Raw genomic sequence first — 16,786 nt, forward strand, 5'->3', positions numbered from 1 at the left:
CCAGTACCTGCTTTCACGTGTTCTGGGGGTGGGTCCTGAGACAGAGCTATTTGTCCCAGTTTACAGTGTGTGTGATTAATGACGGGTGAGACTTCGCAAATGAGCCCTCAAGTGCTCGTTCTCAGTGACAATTCTCACAGTACTGCTAATCTGGCACCTTTCTCTGGTGGGTATAACCGCTGCCAAAATATCATATTACAAAGATGGTTAGGAATTTAGTACCCTTTGTTTAGATATACCATAGAAACTGACACCTGTCCCGCAGGCTAAGCAAACTAGGCCTGGTCAAAACTGGGATAAGAGATTCCCAAGGAAAGCAGGTTTTTGCTGGAAGTGATGTTGGTGGCGCATTTAAAGACCCAGGGCAGTGGTCCTAAGACTAGGGGTATTAACCCCAGAAACCTGTCTAAATTGCACTTTAGGCCTGAACACTCTGGCCTCCCTCAAATCCTCCATAATGCAGCTGGTGATGTAATTTCTCACTTTGACGTTTCTGTGTAGCTGGGCTGCTGGTGCATAATGGCTGCCCTGAGTCAACCAATGGATGTTGCACTTCAGTGGTGGATAAAGAGTCTCCTGTATGTGAAGCCTTTGGGGCAGGAAGTGCTATACCTGCTATAGAAATACGTATTATTATTATTATAATTATTATTTGTCAACCAGGTAACAATTTGCTAATTAAGTAAAATTCCCATATTACATTGCTGATAGCAGTCTCCTTAACTGATCTCACTACACATCCAAAGACGCCTCTTTGGAAATCACCCAAGAACAGGTCTGTGGAGCTAAAAAGCAAGCGAGTTCAAGAAAAACCCTTGGTAAAATGCTCTTTGGAAGCAGCCCCATGTTGCTCTACAGTTTTGTCATTATCTATTATCGTATGGAAGTCTGAACTGTCGGATTAGATTCTTTAAGCAGCTGAGAGGCAGGAACAATGGATCTGCTATCTGTAAGTGTGCTTTCACCTTGAAAGCCCAGATTTCAATGATAAAGCAGTCTTCATTAGGTTCTTATTCTTCCGCTCTGTTATACAGCATTATGCGCTCTTAAAATGTGTAACATTGCCTGACAGGTGCTAATTATGATTATTCCCATCGTTATTTTGTTTCTGTTATTACTTTTATTAATAATAGCCGTCTGAGCCTTATCATGTTTATGATTGGCAGTGCCGCTTTCAATTCCCTTTGAAAACAAACGGGGAATAACAGCCCTTCGGGGACGAGCGAAGGGAGAAGCTGAATGAACGGAAAGCGTGTGTCGAGGGGCTGCAGACCACAACCACACAGACCTCTCTGTATGTGTGCAGCCGCACACACCAGCGACACACTGAAGCAAAGCTCACGTGGAAGTGGATTGCACTGAAGCTCTGTCCCCAAGGCATTGCTGCTTTCATGTATTTTTCATTCATGTTTCCCCCCCCCCCCCACCTCTTTTATTCACAAGAGAGGAGAGGGAGACAGAGGTCCCCACACACACGCAGAAAGGAAGAGAGAGGATGAACGTGTGCCTGCGTGTGTGAGTGGGTGGGGTTTGAAAGGGTTTCTGTCAATCAAACCGGTGAGCTGAAAAGAAGATAGTGTGGAGGGGGGGAGACGAGAGTGAGAGAGACGAGAGAGAGCGAGAGTGGGGAGGGGATGCAGCCCACACAATTTAATCAGGGAGGTGGGCGGCCAACACTGCAGCACTGTGCTCGGGTTCAGAGACGTGCCGTGATTTCTGGAGCGCTCTTCCCTTCTCCCCGTTCCCCTCTCTGGTTGTCAAGGCTACGAACAGATACCGAGCTACCTAACCAGCCTACGGACTAGCCCCCCAGAAAACAACAACAAAACCCACCACCGCCGCCGCCAACGGCGAGAGAGAAATAGCCCGTCAGACCCGGGGTCCAGCGGGGAGTGTGACCTGAGCAGTGCAGTCATAAAGGTTTGCTGCCTTGCTACGGCACAGCATCATCTCCCTCGCCTCCGTGCCCTCCACCTTTTCATCTGCCCGCTGCTCTCTGTGATGTGAATATTAATTATGTTGCATGACCCGCCGTTTTCATTTCCACTATCTTCTCAGTGTGGAAAGGTAGGAAACTGTTGATGCATGGTTTTTCCAGCGGCTTTTTAAATCAGAAATGATAGTTATTGGTTTTCTTCCAGTGTTGTGTGAGTGTGTTTGTTTTATCACGCCAAATAGTAGGCTTTCTGTCATAGAGGTATGTACATGCATAGAAATGTGTATGTGTTAAATATACTCATACTATATCTAGGTTTACATATGAATGTGATTACATATAGGGTATATATGTATATACGTCAGAATCATGTAAATGAGTTCCTTTACTATTGTATTTTATGGAAAGTTGAATGAAATAAGTGCTGGTAATTCTAAAGCAATCATTTTCTACTAAAATAATTTGTACATCTTGCGCAAGTAGTGGTAGAAATCAGTTGAATCAGTGGCTTCTGTTTTGTCGAGAAATAATCTTCATGTGGCAAATAAGTTTAGGCATTTACAGTTTTAATTAGTAAAGAAGATAACACCCACTGAGCATCAGTTTGACTGTTTTAGCTTGGGCTTGTACTGTATATCATGCTTTGGCTATTTATTTTGGTTTTGAAAAATCAATACGCCAGATGAATTTAATTGTAAAATATGACTGCATCTCATCATATATTCTATCCCTGCAGCAGCTACAGTACAGTCAAGGTATGTGTTGTATATTCAACACAGATTTATACTGTATGCCATTCTGAATGTACAGTACGTGATGTGAATTTCATCAATAATCACTCCATACTTTACTAAACCATTACAGAGCACATGGATATACACACTATCCCTGTGCAGTTTTTTAGGGAACATTTGTTTTCTAATATAGGAAGCTGCAGTTTTAGAGATGTTGCTGTTGCTGCTGCTTTCTTCTGCCATTCAGAGAGCTCAGTGTACAGCAGTAACTCTATCTCAGCTTTGGTTACTTGACAGACAGGTGATATGGTATGTATTCAGTGTGCCTTTCTTTAGATTTGTATATGCTTTAAACATTCTTCAGTAAAGTGTACATGTCCAGCCACTTGTTCATTGACTAAACCAAACTCCAGGCTGTTTCTTTTTTGTGGGGCAGAAAATATAGAGGTTCAATGTACAGAACATATCCAAGAGTCTACTGAGCAGTAGTGTGCAATTTACCGAGTGCCCATTAGTGCAAAGGAGGCTCATTAAGAAAGCTGGAAAGGTATGGAGAGTACAGATTCAGGAATTGTGCTCAGACAATCAAGGCAGTGAGATTATTATTTCTTACAGAGATATTAAGGAATTTATTGAATGAATCTGGGAGCACCACAGAGCTTGCTTAAAGACACACTGTACGTCATTTAGCAGAGTGAAAGTTTACAGGTTAAATATTTTTAAGTGGTTGTGTTGCATAATAGGTTAAATCAAAAAGTTGGAAATTAATTTTAATTTCCAGTCCCCACACAGTAGAGGCCACATTTCCAATGAAGGTGGTTAAATTGTTTCACTATACATCCTACAGTACATACAGAACCAACAGTGTGAATCAAAGCATAAAATACCAATACAAGAGTGATATCTTAGAAAATGCTGGAGCAAATTCAATTGAGCATAATCACAGAGGGTGTGTGTATGTGAGGAGTTCCTGGTTTCACAAGCAAAGAACCTCTCTACTGAGTTTGCTGCCTCACATCATCACTACATTGAATGTTCTCCACTCAAGAATTATATTAATAACGATCAAATTCAGTGAAATACATCTTGAAAAAGACGGTAAATTTTATGATTTTCCAAGGTTTCCTTGAACAGGAGAATACAGTAGATGCTGATACACTGGATAAAAACTGAAAAGAGGTACAGTAATTCAAAATGGCACTGGCAGGTCATACCACAAATGGCCTGGGTAATAAGACATTACTGTGTTCTAGTACCTTTTCTTAAAATCTAAATGTCTGTTCTATAGGATGGTTCTGTGTGATACCATACAAGTATCATCATTATCAATCTGAAAAATGTCCAATATTACTAATATTTTAAATGTCATTGTGGTGTAAAGCTTAAGTGACAACATTTTGTAATGCAAAATAACAATTGTAATAAAAAGAGCATTTAAAAAAATCCTTTAAATGTTAGAAAGCCACAGAATATCCTTAGTGTTTACAACAAAGGTTCTGTTTGAAAAAAATCGCAATTTGAGAAAAATCAAGAATTTAGGGGTGTGTAGAGTTCATTCAGTTATTGTGTTGTTGTTTTGCAGAAGCACTTTCAGAAATATGTTTATTTTTAAATATATACAAAAATATATACAGTATGTACTAATTTAGAGAAAAACAAGTAAAGAGTTATACTGTAGGTAAAAGAACCTTGAATATAGAGCTTGTGCTCATCGTTTATTAAATATTGCAAATGTGGAAATATTTTCAAGTCTACCTCACCTCCCATCACAGATAAGGCACATTCACTAACACACCAACACAACAACTCCCTAGATTATCGGTGGATTTGCTTGTTTGGTTGCTGGCTTCAAGGGTTTATTAACAATTGGGCTGAAATGATAGCAGTGCTTAAAGCTGTCATCTTGCCCCAAGATTTCAATGAACTTGGAAGCATGACTGTAGAATTACATTCCAGCTGAAAGATGTTAATTTGTGAATTTGGTGTTGAATTACTACATTGGAATTGCTAAATTGGATTTATTGTTTAATTACTGCAATTTACATTCCAAATGACCGTATCTGGGGTTGTATCATTGTCTCCATTTTACAATTAACCCTCTTATTTTTCTTTTGTAAAGTGTGAGCATAATTCACAGCCACAATCTAAATCTGTTTATACTGTATACATTATATATACTGTATATTCATAACTGTTTCTCTTACCCTTCAAACCAAATTATAAGGTGGTCAGTTGATCAGGATGACAACTTTGAACAAGGGAAGTCTGGAAACATTTGGGCAATACTAAAAAGGGTGACAAGATTTATTCTGCACACAGCTCTATAAAACATAAGTTACTTCCAAAGCAACAAAATCAAGAATTATGTGCTTTTCAGTTTCTGAATATCCTAAAAGACTACATGATGCTACTGATGCAACAACAATAGTCAGTAGCAGTTAAGCAGAGGTTTTACAACCGGTTGCATATCACATTTATAACTAGATAATAATAAATTATTTGTATTTTTCCACACGGAACACTGACCATGTTAACTGAATGTTAGGACCAAAACCCTGATAATGACCATAGGCTCACAAATTCCCTTATCCTTAACCATTAAATATTTTTCTAATGTTTATAGCATTATTAATAGCATGTTTATGGAATGTTTACTTATACCTATAATGGTGACCTAAACTGAAGTATTTAAAACTAAATTTAATCTCATGCAAGTAATTATTGTTACAGTTCTATAGCATTAACAGAAAGACACAATAATCTTATTAGTAACCAATAAGGAAAGAGTGAAATGCACTTGATAAAACTGAACATATGCACAAAATCAAAAGCATACATTTAATATTCTGTTTTGAAGTTAAGGCTCATCTTTTAACCCTTGCCCTGGCTGTGGGCCTTATGAATCAGTTTGCCGTTTTTTATTTTTTTAAATCGAGCTGTTTACATGTTTGCTTGTTGTAGGACTGCAGGTCTTAAAGAGGCCCATACTCGTCACAGTGAATTGCCCCCCTCATTACTGTACAAAAAACAAAAGCGATTTCAGAATAAGCAACGATACAACCTCTCCGAATACAGTACATGCGCAAGCAATCTGCTTTTACAGATTACGCATACTGGAGGGAGGAGAAACCTCTTGATTTGCAGTGTAGATGTGAGTTAAAACAATAACTTTATGGTAACAGTTTAGAAAATGTACTGTTAATTAACTCGTTCCAGTCGATAGTTATTGAAACTGATAGCTGAAGTGTCTGTGTAACAGGGTACAGTGCTGAATAAAAGTTTGTACGTCTTTCCCAACTAGTGGCAAATTCTAATACTGTTAGTGTGGTTCTCTTCTTCTCCGCACTAAATCTAATTGACTTCAGCTCCTAAGGAAAATTAAGCAAAAACTATACTAAGTAGGTAAACATTTACTTGCTTTAAAATGATTTTGTAAAGGAAACAAAGCTTTCATGGCAGTTTTATACGAGACATTTGCTGTATGCAGCGTCTGTCACTGTTCACAGTTTTTTCGGATAAGTAGTCTGAGCTTTTTGCCATGAATAATAAATCATTCTCTTTATGACAGATAAATGTGAGACCCACTTTAACATGGAGTGTTAATGCTGCTAAGTATTGTTACAGTGGCGTTATTTTAAACAGACGCAATAATCCTAATCTAATCAGTAACCAATAAGAAAAGAGTGAAATGCTCTCGCTAAAACAGAGCAAATGCACAAAATTGAATGCATATATTTTACAGTATAGTATATATTATATATTTTAGCTAAATGCAACAAATTAAACTAAGCCTTTTAATACCTCTCCAAGCAAAAGCAAGCTAGACGTTAACACGTACAGTATCGGTGTTTCGCAATAATAAATACGCATGACACACAAGTTTATCCTTACATAGGATTCCACAAGTGTGAGGCTAGCATTCTTAGTTTGTTCAACAAGTCGTTCAGTACAAGTTCCACAGCCTGGGTATTTGCCAGGTTAGAATACGGGTTGAGCGACACTTGCTCGAAGCTCAGTGTGATGACGTGTGCTGTCCTGCAGTGCTCTGAACACCTGAAGTGGAGAGCAGTGCACTCACAAACGACCTCTGACAATTTTCCTCATTCTGTCCCTCAGTCGGTTCCTCCCATCAAGTATGGTGGACGTTTTGCACCACCACATTTCAAACAGTGCCAAACCAAAGTCGACAAAAGCAACACGCACGTCCCCGAACATGCAGTATTGAACGAACCCAGCACTGGGACAGACGGACAGGAAGAGGCAGATTTCAGCTCCTGTGAAGAGGTTCGGCCGTGTCACGTTGCCTAGATACAGAAAAGCGATTTCTAATTTTTAACACTTTTTGGAAAATGATTATATTTCTCTAAAAAAGGGCTCGGACTGCAAATTATATTCTATTGCCATATGGTGCCTGTAGTGCAGATGGAAGTCATTGGAAACAGAGCTCCACACAATAGCTTTTGATTTCAGTCTCGGTGCTAGAGGAGGGTGACATAGTGTGCTGACTCAACATGACTCAATGTTGATCTCACTTGCACAGTAATGGCCATATTTTCACTGCAAATGCTCTGCCTGTTGCATGAATTAAGGGATTCATTACTACAATAGGTTTATTTTAAAGAAAGGAGACCATTATTTAACCCCCCCGTATTTTCTATCATGGAAATTCACCTTACAGCCATTAATCACAAAGCACTTGCACGCTGGTGTAAAGCAACTGAACATCTGAACAATGTAAGTAAGGCAACAGTTTCTCTTTGAGGTTCTATAAAGTGGTTTTGTATGTAAATAACAATGGAGACACTGTTAAGCTGTGATGCAACATTTCTTTATTATAGTTTCTTGTTTGCCTATGTCATTCGTTTTTTCAAATATTACATTTTTAGGGTTTAAATGCATAAACGTGATACTCTAGTTATATAATCAAACTAATTTTCAAGGCACTGTTTCACAGTATTTACACTGTACCACTTCGTATCAACATCAAAGAGATGTACATTAATATATGCCATTACTAGCCCACCTATTCATCCATTACCTTCAGAGAGGTCATATATGACACTATAGTTACATCTTCTCTGACTGATGTTCAAAAACACATAATAGGTACATAAGTATACATTACATTGCATAACATGTGTTCCTGCAATCCTGCAGATCATAGGGTTGGGTGGCATGGAGGGGCAGTGGTTTGCATTACTGCCTCTCATTGTTGGGGCTCTGGGTTCAATTCTAGGGCCGATGTGCTATCTGCAGTGAGTTTGTAGGTCTCACTATTTTTCCTTCGGGTGCTGGTTTCCTCCCACTGTCCAAAAGCATACTGGTAGATCGATGGGCTTCCTGGAACATTGGCCCTGGTGTGAGTGTGTGCATGTCTGTGGATGTTTGTGGATGTGCCCTGTGAAAGACGGGCGTCCCGTCCGGAGAGTATCCTGCCTTGCACCTGTTGCTTGCTAGGATAGGCTCCGGCTCCCCTTGGACCCTGAATTGGAAGAGTTAGAAAATGGATGGGTAGATTAGGGTTTAGGGTTAGGGACTGGGATTAGGTTTAGAGTGGGAGTCTGTTTTAGGGTCAAAATAGTTATGTGTCTGTTATGTCTTTTGGAATAAAGGTTATAAAAGAATATGAATGGTATTATAGTGTTGTTTGTAGAATAAGAACACATCCATAGAAAGTCTTAGCAATTAAACTGGGGACAGACGCATAGTTTCGACATGTGGAATTCCATACTGTATATGAGATGTTCTGTGTGCAGATTCAAATTCAATACATGAGCAAGCACACACGTCCTTATGAGCACCTACAGTATGAGGGCAGAGAGTTAACAAAGTTCAGGATCCCTTTAAAATATTTATTCCATGTAGAATGTTTCAGTTGTTTTGATATGGTAAATCTCATGTTTCTTGGAAAAACCGGCAGTTGTTTAAACTTTGATGATTGTTGATTGCTCCCTTTGAATGAAGAAATTGATTTAAAAAGCAGTGGCTTGTTCATCAAAAAGAAAGCTTTGATTTCAAACCATTGATTCGACAGAAGAGTAGAAATTGAACCACACTGCATCTGGGAGTGGGATGAAACCCGGGGAAAGAGAGGTGTCCAGGCTCCAACTTTAACAAATCTTTTGCCTCATAAGAAATGGAGCTTTGTCTCTGGCTCCTTTAGACGATGGTGTACCCTGTTACAGATCATTGACACAAATCCCAAGCAACCTTTTAGTCCTCATTGGTTATGAATATGCATTATTGATGCATGTGCAGAGTAACAGAGGACTCTTGCACAAGAATACCAATCCATAATTCATAAGCCTGTTATTAAGATTATTATTATTATGCTTCTGTTTCCACCTTTACCCTGTCTTGCCAGTCATATTTATTTTACTGTTAACAATTGCTGTAACTCATCAGGCAACATTAAACATTACTTAATGTATTTTCCATGACAGCGAGACAGCACATTGAATTCCTGGAGTTTCTTTTCCTCTTTCAACAGAGACACTAACTAACACTGCTTTTCTCAGAAGCACTCTCTAAACACATCCCGTCTCCTTTTACTTAAGTACATAGAGGATCGCCATATTCTTTTAATGATCCCAGATTAGTCATCCACAGGGCTTAAAATGAAACTAAAAATCATTTATCTATGACATCTAGCTATTAATGCAGTAAAAGGTGTTTCCATGGGAACCTCCTGATGTTAAATACATCTTTATAGAGATTTTTGTGGAATATTTTAGATTTCGAGTGTTTCTGCTACCTAACAAAACTGCAGTTTTCTACCCTGGATAAGGTAGCATACAGTACTTTTAATTTGAATAATTCTTTAGCGTGTTTAGGTTTTTTTAATGTCACCCTTCCATATCATTCTGGGTACAGATGAAGTTGAAGCAGAAGTGTACAAATCAAGCCGGGCCCAGGCATTAAAGCTGCAAGCGACATGGGAGTCTCAGACACCCTGGTTTCATCTTTAGTGCTGTGTGTAGTCAAGCTCATTTAAAAAAGCATCCTGAGCATCTAATGTCTCTTCAATTGCCTCCTCACAGCCAGCCCCTACTGTAGTTGGCTGCCTGTTCCATTATGGATTGATTTTTAAAATGCTGTTAACCCGTGAGATCCTTGTTGACTAATTCCTGAATCGCTTGCAGATATGTGTGTGTCTTACAGTCCTCTCTCTGTAGTCTGCTACTCTGCGGCTATTGACTGTTTGAGCAGTTCAGATGAGGATTGTGGGAGGCAGAGCATATCCACACAGCTTATTTGTGGAATGTGGTGTAACACATACACCAGAATATAAATGAGAGCCAGTCTTTAAGTCATGACCAAAGACCCATTTATTTGAGAAGGAATTTCATGTGTGGGCTTTCCTTTTGATATGAATGTGATTTCATACATTTAAAAAAAATGAGTGAATATGATTTTTAATTAGGGCATTTTAATCTGTAATTCTTCTCTCTGTGTCTCTTCCTACACTTCATGTTGTGGGAGATCAGCCGGTGAACACCAGCGTCTGCACAGCCACTTGCTGAAGCAAGAAAGCCTCTCTGATGCAGTGCAATGTTTTTTCCTTGTGGATTGAGTTCCAGTTACCGAATACTATTAAAGCTCCGCTTTGAATGGCTCATTGTTGTCTTCCAATAGTTAAACTCTTCAGAACATTCATACAGTATATCATCATTTTGTTTTATAGGACTTTTGTAGCAATTGCTAACAAAAAGAAATGGACTAAGGTATTAAAATCAGCAGCTGTAAAGGTGAGATTTCTGCAATTGGATTCAGTTTATGATATTCTTTAAATGTGAAGTGATCGCAGACGTTTTTATATTGCATGAGACTTAAATAGACCATTTAGTGTGGCTTGGCCTCTTGCGTTGAGTACAGATTGAGCACAATAATCCAAAAATCACTAGGTCCAGTCTGGGCTATGTCATTAGCCAATTGTGATTTGGATTTTCCAAGACACAGTACATGTTAGAGTAATGATTGTTGATTCCAGGTTGCACCAGAACTGCTGCTCTTTGTATTTTGTGGAACACGTACATAGGTTCCTGTCCTGAGGTTGTTCCTAATTGGATTTAGACCATTATCTTGATTGAATACACTTTATTCTTTAACACTGTCAAGATGAAAAATGTAAATCGCCATATGCAAAATGAATGCCTTTGATTCATCTATATTATTCTAGTGCCGTAACCATGTCAAGAATGAAAAGGGAACAGACAAATGGGGCACTATTGCTAAAAGTATTTTAAAACCCTTCCTTTGTTTACATGACCCAGCCTAAGAAGGAAAAGGAGTTTTTGGTTCAATGTCGTGAATCCATTCTTCGAACATCTTAGCCCATTAATTAAAGAGCAAATACTGCCTTCTTCTGGTCTCACTTTTCTGAGAGAAATATGGCGAGACAAGAACAAAAACTGCAACAATTATGGAATATTGTAAATAAGCAGAAAAGGAGCAATTATAACAAAAAGAAAGATGAACAGGAGTTTAGTTGCTTGGTTTGGGATGTGTCATACAATACGAATCCATATTGTATTGTCGCTTCTCACTGACTGTACTGAGCTCTGTTGACTGTGTTAATCTGCTGTTGCAGGGCAATTTCCCTCACGGGATCAATAAAGTATCTATCCTCTGTACAAAAGAAACCAAGACTTATAATCTGAAGCAATACTGTATATATTTACCATTCTTTTAGTATCACAAAATGTATTCCTGGCTGTATAATGAACATTATATATTCATGTATATATAATGTATATATTCATGTATATATAATGTATTTTGTCGACTGTATTGATCTACAGTAATTTTAAGAATGGAACTGGTACATACTTTATGTACAGTGTAGTTTGACTTATAGGTGTATGGAATAAAGAAATAACATAAAACATGCCAGCTTTCCCTACGATTTACTACTTAAGGGTGTGAGGTCCCCAGTTTTACTTAAAATGGAAGGTTAAGTAAAATTATAGTAAAATATTTGCTCATTTTATAATTTCGTAATTTTAGTACAATTAAAGGTGTATCGTTCGTCCAGCTATTGTCAGAAAGCGTCTTTTTCCTGGTAAGTCACAGCAACCCAGAGCCTTCCCAGAAACACAGGGGGCAAAGTGCTCTTTGAAGGCAGAAGGAACCCATTACATAGAATGATATTAAATAGTCTCATCCTGCACAAAGGCCTTGCATTCTATGTCCTGCATGCAATTTGTTACACAGATTTGTTTTTCCTTTAAGTGTTTTATTAAACTCCAACTTTAGATGGCCCTGGATATTTCCCAATATCTTTTCTTACATTTTATGGGTTAGAATGTTTAGAATAGATTAGAATCATCTTGTTTGTATTGCATACAGTGTATGTAATCCATATTGTACCTTGGTCTTGAAAAAGTAAAATATACTGTAAAGTCCAAGTTCTTCTCTTGTTTTTCAGTGTTAGTCCAGATATCACTTGCTATATGCCTTTTTTATAGCCAATACAATATATTATATTAGGTATATACTGTATGAGGTAGCACATACTGTATAGCACATAAATACCTAATGAATTCTGACCTAATTGAGGTAAGTAGTGCATTAAAGGCAAAAACAGCAAAGGGAAGCTCCGAACGGCTAAATATCAATTTGACACAATAAGAGGCTTGTTACTGAATGACTTCAGTTCTGAAAGTGAATAAGCAAATTGAATTATTAAGATGATTTGTTGTTTAAACCATGGTATTCTGTGCACCTATCACATTTACCTTTCAAACAAAAAAATACTTTTTAAGATAGTTGGCACTATCTTTCTTATTAATGAGGTTATAAGGCACCTGAATGGTTGTTTCCAGTAGCCTGTAGCTGCAATTTCCTAAGCAACAGTACTGGTGGAACTGGTCGGGCTTGACTTGGTCCAATATTAAACTGGGATTGTTGCATAGCAACAGCCTCTTGGATCGGTCAGGCAACTCGGAGTAAATGAGACGCGGCACACTTTGCATCAGGAGAATAGCTCCTACCTGGAAGATGCAGGTTCAAGCACCACAGTCAGAATTTCTTCACTTTCCGGACAACATAAGCTTCTGTAGGCCTGTTCCACTGGCACACCAGGGACACCAAGGACAGAGCTGGAGCGAGCAGAGAAAATTACCCTCCGCTCCCTGGAGGAATGTTTTTTGTGCATTCTGGATTGTGCGAAATATGCACAGTTATACAAAAGGGCCCACATGGCCACCTGCTCAATGGGAGAGTTTCCTCACACAACAAATAATATCATGACAGCACCTGTGAGTTGGTCTGGCTCTCTTGTGTCAGTTATATTCCAAGACCATTTCTTTTTTTTTTGACAGAAAGCTTTATTTATATCAGGTTACAGTTTGTCTCTTTCAAAGCACTGTGCACGGGGACTACAAAACCAGACTGAGCTGCCCTCATATAGGAATTGTACCTCCTATTTGTGTACAGATCTCCTACTGTATGTGTGCAATGATATGAAGATCGCTGACGATGTACCTGCACTTATCTGTCTTTTAATCTTACTTGTTCGTCTCAAAGCTGACTGAACGACCTAAATTAAGAGGAGCAACGGATAACTGTACCGATAAAGGAGAATTGTCAGTTTGGTTTTATACAGAAAGGGAAATGAGTTTGGTTTTTTTTTTCCTGAGTCAACTGAATTTTTATTTTCATGTTGGTGGACTCTGGGAGAAATGGCTGTGGTGTTTTCGAATTAGGAGGTGGCAAACTCTGATTCTGGCGCATTTCGAATCAAACAGAGGGCGCCCAGTATGAATCTGATTTGGTAACAGCTGCCGTAACTGCAGTGTCTTATCAGTTGATCTAGCTTGCTTTCCTGCTGCCATTTCACACTTGCTCTTTAGGCTTTCTGAAACAACGTTGGTCTTGGATCCAGCAGGGGTGTTGCCTCAGTCTGCCTTGCCCTGCACCGTAGAACCAGGTATTCCACACTTCGCTGTCCCGCTGCGCTTCATACCTGGCCCACTCTGGCTTTCCTGATAAGAAACGCTCTTCTTTTTGGGGTGAGTGCGTGCGTTGCCGTGGTTACCGAAACGCCTCCCTCACAGGCGTCATCATTGCAACCACCTCCACTGCGAACGGCGAGGCTAGCCTCCCGGCACATTGTTTACGAGATGAAAAGGAGAGCTCTTGTCGATGCGGGCAGATAATGACCAATTTGGGTCTGTCTTTTTTTTTTTTTTATTCCATGCTGTCCATTCAGAACGAGAAAACCTAGTCATTTCAGTCGTTTGTGGTGACAAAGCTGCTGATCCATTTCACATGACAGTCAGGCCAATTTTGATTTTCTTCCTTTTTTGTGAGGGTGTGTGACAGCCAAGGAAAGTCGCAGGTGCAGACTAAAAGAATGATGCATTCTCCATGTGTTCTGTTTTTCCTGACTCGTTTGAAACAGACCACAGATAACAATAGGGACCCATTGTTTGGCATAAAAGGGTGTTCGTATTTGAATCTACACCTCATTGAAGAAGAGAGGGAGTATATGTAGTGGAGAAGTGTGTGACATTGGAGATGACAAAGATTGTGTGTGATTATCTATTTCGTGCTGAGGATTATTATTTTTTCACATTTGAAAAGCTGAAAATCCTCTTTGGATCCTTCAGAAAACCTCACATACAAAGGTCCGAAGCATCTACCCACTGCACGCAAATGGACACAGCTGGAGTGGAATTTGTGCCCTTTTGTTCTGAAAATTGTGAGGCTGTTCTTCTCAGCTCACACTTTGACCTGCTTTCATCCTGGGTCACTCTGGCAGCTGGCACCAAAATATTTGACCCAAGTCGTCAGTGATTCACTTTTTTCAAAGGTTGCCTCTCAAACCATTTGTGCTCCTGTGCCAGGCTGGACGATGGAGAAATATATATATATATATTTTTCTCGGGGGGTTAAGAAGAAAGGCGAATTTGTTAGACTGTCATACCCAAGCCTGGAGCACCTCCGGAGAGTCTGTTCTCCTTTTTACTTGTTCTGTGTACAATTTGATGATAGACGTGGGATGTTAAATACGATTTTAAAAAAAACTCAAAATGTGTCATATGTTTGTGATCTGTCTCAATCATTAGCATGCTTTATACAAGAACGAGCAGCTCGTAAAATGGAGTTTATAAGAAAGGTTCTGGAGCCATGACAACACCCAGTTGCATCTGCTTCAGCTGTCAGTAATTTGAAATCAATCCTGACGTCATTTCCACACCAAAACATTATAAATACTGTAAGTGATCCTTTTTTCTCCCTCGCACGGGTCTTTTATATCCCTCTTTCGCTTTAGCTCCAGCTCTGCAGGTGCCCCTTGGTCACTCCTCTCTCTGAATGGGGGCTTCCTGTGGCCGGGAGGCAAGCCCTCAGCCCAGTGGGTTAAGCCAAATTTATTATGACTAAAACACTCAATAAACCTTTCAATACACTTGTTCCTAGTGAAACTAGATAGGGAATGAACTGCAGTGTGATGGAAGTGCTACTTCCCTCTGCATGTCACCATTGAACCAGCACTGCTGTCTTCTCTGCTATACAGGAGTGCTCACATTTAGCTGTTGCCAATTGAAGACAAGCTCTGACCTCAGGGAGAAACCCTGAAATCAGGAAATTCCCACCTGCCATGTGATCCGGCACCCTGACTCCACACTTCTCTCATCTTTAAAGAAAGGTAAGGTTTTCTGCCATCTGCGGATTATGTCTGAACAGGTCCTGAAAAGATGACATTTTTTTATTGTAATCTAATATGCACTCTTCTAAATATCTCTTTCTGCTGAAGATGTTATCCTGCATGGAGCAGAACTACTCCAGCAGCGATACCTTGTGAGGAGAGTTCTGACAGCTGGATGAGAGGAAGTGGCAGGGGGAGACATATCAGTAGCACACCAGCTGTACAGAATAATTACAAATGAGCCCAACATCTTTGTGGGATGCCTTTTCATTTCTTCGTCTCAGTTAGCCTTGAGCTATGCTTAAGGGAACAGTCAGAGGCGCAAGTAGTAATGAAAATGCAATCCATAAAAATGAATAATGTAAAATGCAAATAGTATGAACAGATCCAAAAGGTAGGCAATAATGCAGCCGATATAAATGTAGACTACTCATCTGAAGATCTGGAGGCTTAACAAAGGTATATTCAAGAACATGTGTGCGTGCCGGGGGCTCATAAAAAATATGAATCATTTATTGTTTGGATTTGTTGCTGAAGTGCTCTGCCTGTGGACTTCAAAAGCTCTCTGACAATATAAAAATGAAATGAGTATACACCTCCTTGCTATTGTAAATTTTGCTGTTAGAGGTAAAAACAAAAATCTAAATAAGCACTCAAAACTACTTGCGGAAAAAAGTCTAGAGACAAATGCCTGATACCAAAATAACAGTTCTGGCAGCTGGGAACTTAATGGCACAGGATTGCCATCATCATTCTAGCATGCTTGGTGAAAGAGCCCTAAAAAGTAATTAATGTATAACATAGTAGTAAAACTTTCTGTAAATCGATAATTTGGAGAATCACTAAGACACAACATTATTTTAACTACACTCTTGTGGATATATGACAAGATTTCCATTTTTGCATTTTAAAAACAAAAGGTTAGTTTTATTAAATCTTGATATTTTTTCTATCACATGTTCTTTTACTCATTATCCCCAAGTCATAACATACATTTCCATGAAATCATTCCAGGCTCATTCCTGGAATTCACCAAATTATGTCATTTGGGAGAACATTGTGAAATAACTCTTGACATTTTTTCCTTTTTATATAAACCTACAAAGTTGTCAGATGTGTCAGTTAGCCTGCAGAAATGCCTGGGAACAAAGTTATTTTCCAAAAGCACATTAATACTTGCAAAGCTTTACTATAGTAATAAATAAAATGCTGTCCCCTGTAGGAATTGTTTGGCATGCAGTTTCCTTGTGCATATGCCCAGTTAATTCTGAATTCTCCTGAACGTTACCATGTACATAAAAGCAAGCTGCTTTTCTAATATTACTTTCATCCTCAATGATTTCTCTGTTCTGGCTATTCAGTTGACATACAGTAAGTCACCTTAAGAGCGGTGTTGATAAACAGGGAAGATGGTCTTTATGGGCAATACAGGCCTGGTCCTTGCCATTGCTCCCTCTCAGGTAT

General features: G+C 39.1%; 1 protein-coding gene across 8 annotated transcripts in view; it reads left to right on the top strand.

The window, feature by feature from the left end:
• Positions 1–1,587: 1,587 nt before the first annotated feature.
• Positions 1,588–16,786, top strand: part of ptpn5 (protein tyrosine phosphatase non-receptor type 5) — a 56,421-nt gene continuing 41,222 nt past the window's right edge. For 2 of the 8 annotated variants that reach the window (XR_011182876.1, XR_001477276.2), the window contains exons 1-2: positions 11,470–13,682; positions 15,191–15,322. The gene's annotated coding sequence lies outside the window, so the exon portion shown is untranslated. The other 6 variants (XR_011182875.1, XR_001477278.2, XR_001477277.2 and 3 more) reach the window with 6 other exon arrangements.

Source organism: Lepisosteus oculatus, chromosome 21, assembly GCF_040954835.1.
Source record: "Lepisosteus oculatus isolate fLepOcu1 chromosome 21, fLepOcu1.hap2, whole genome shotgun sequence".
Lineage (NCBI taxonomy): Eukaryota > Metazoa > Chordata > Actinopteri > Semionotiformes > Lepisosteidae > Lepisosteus > Lepisosteus oculatus.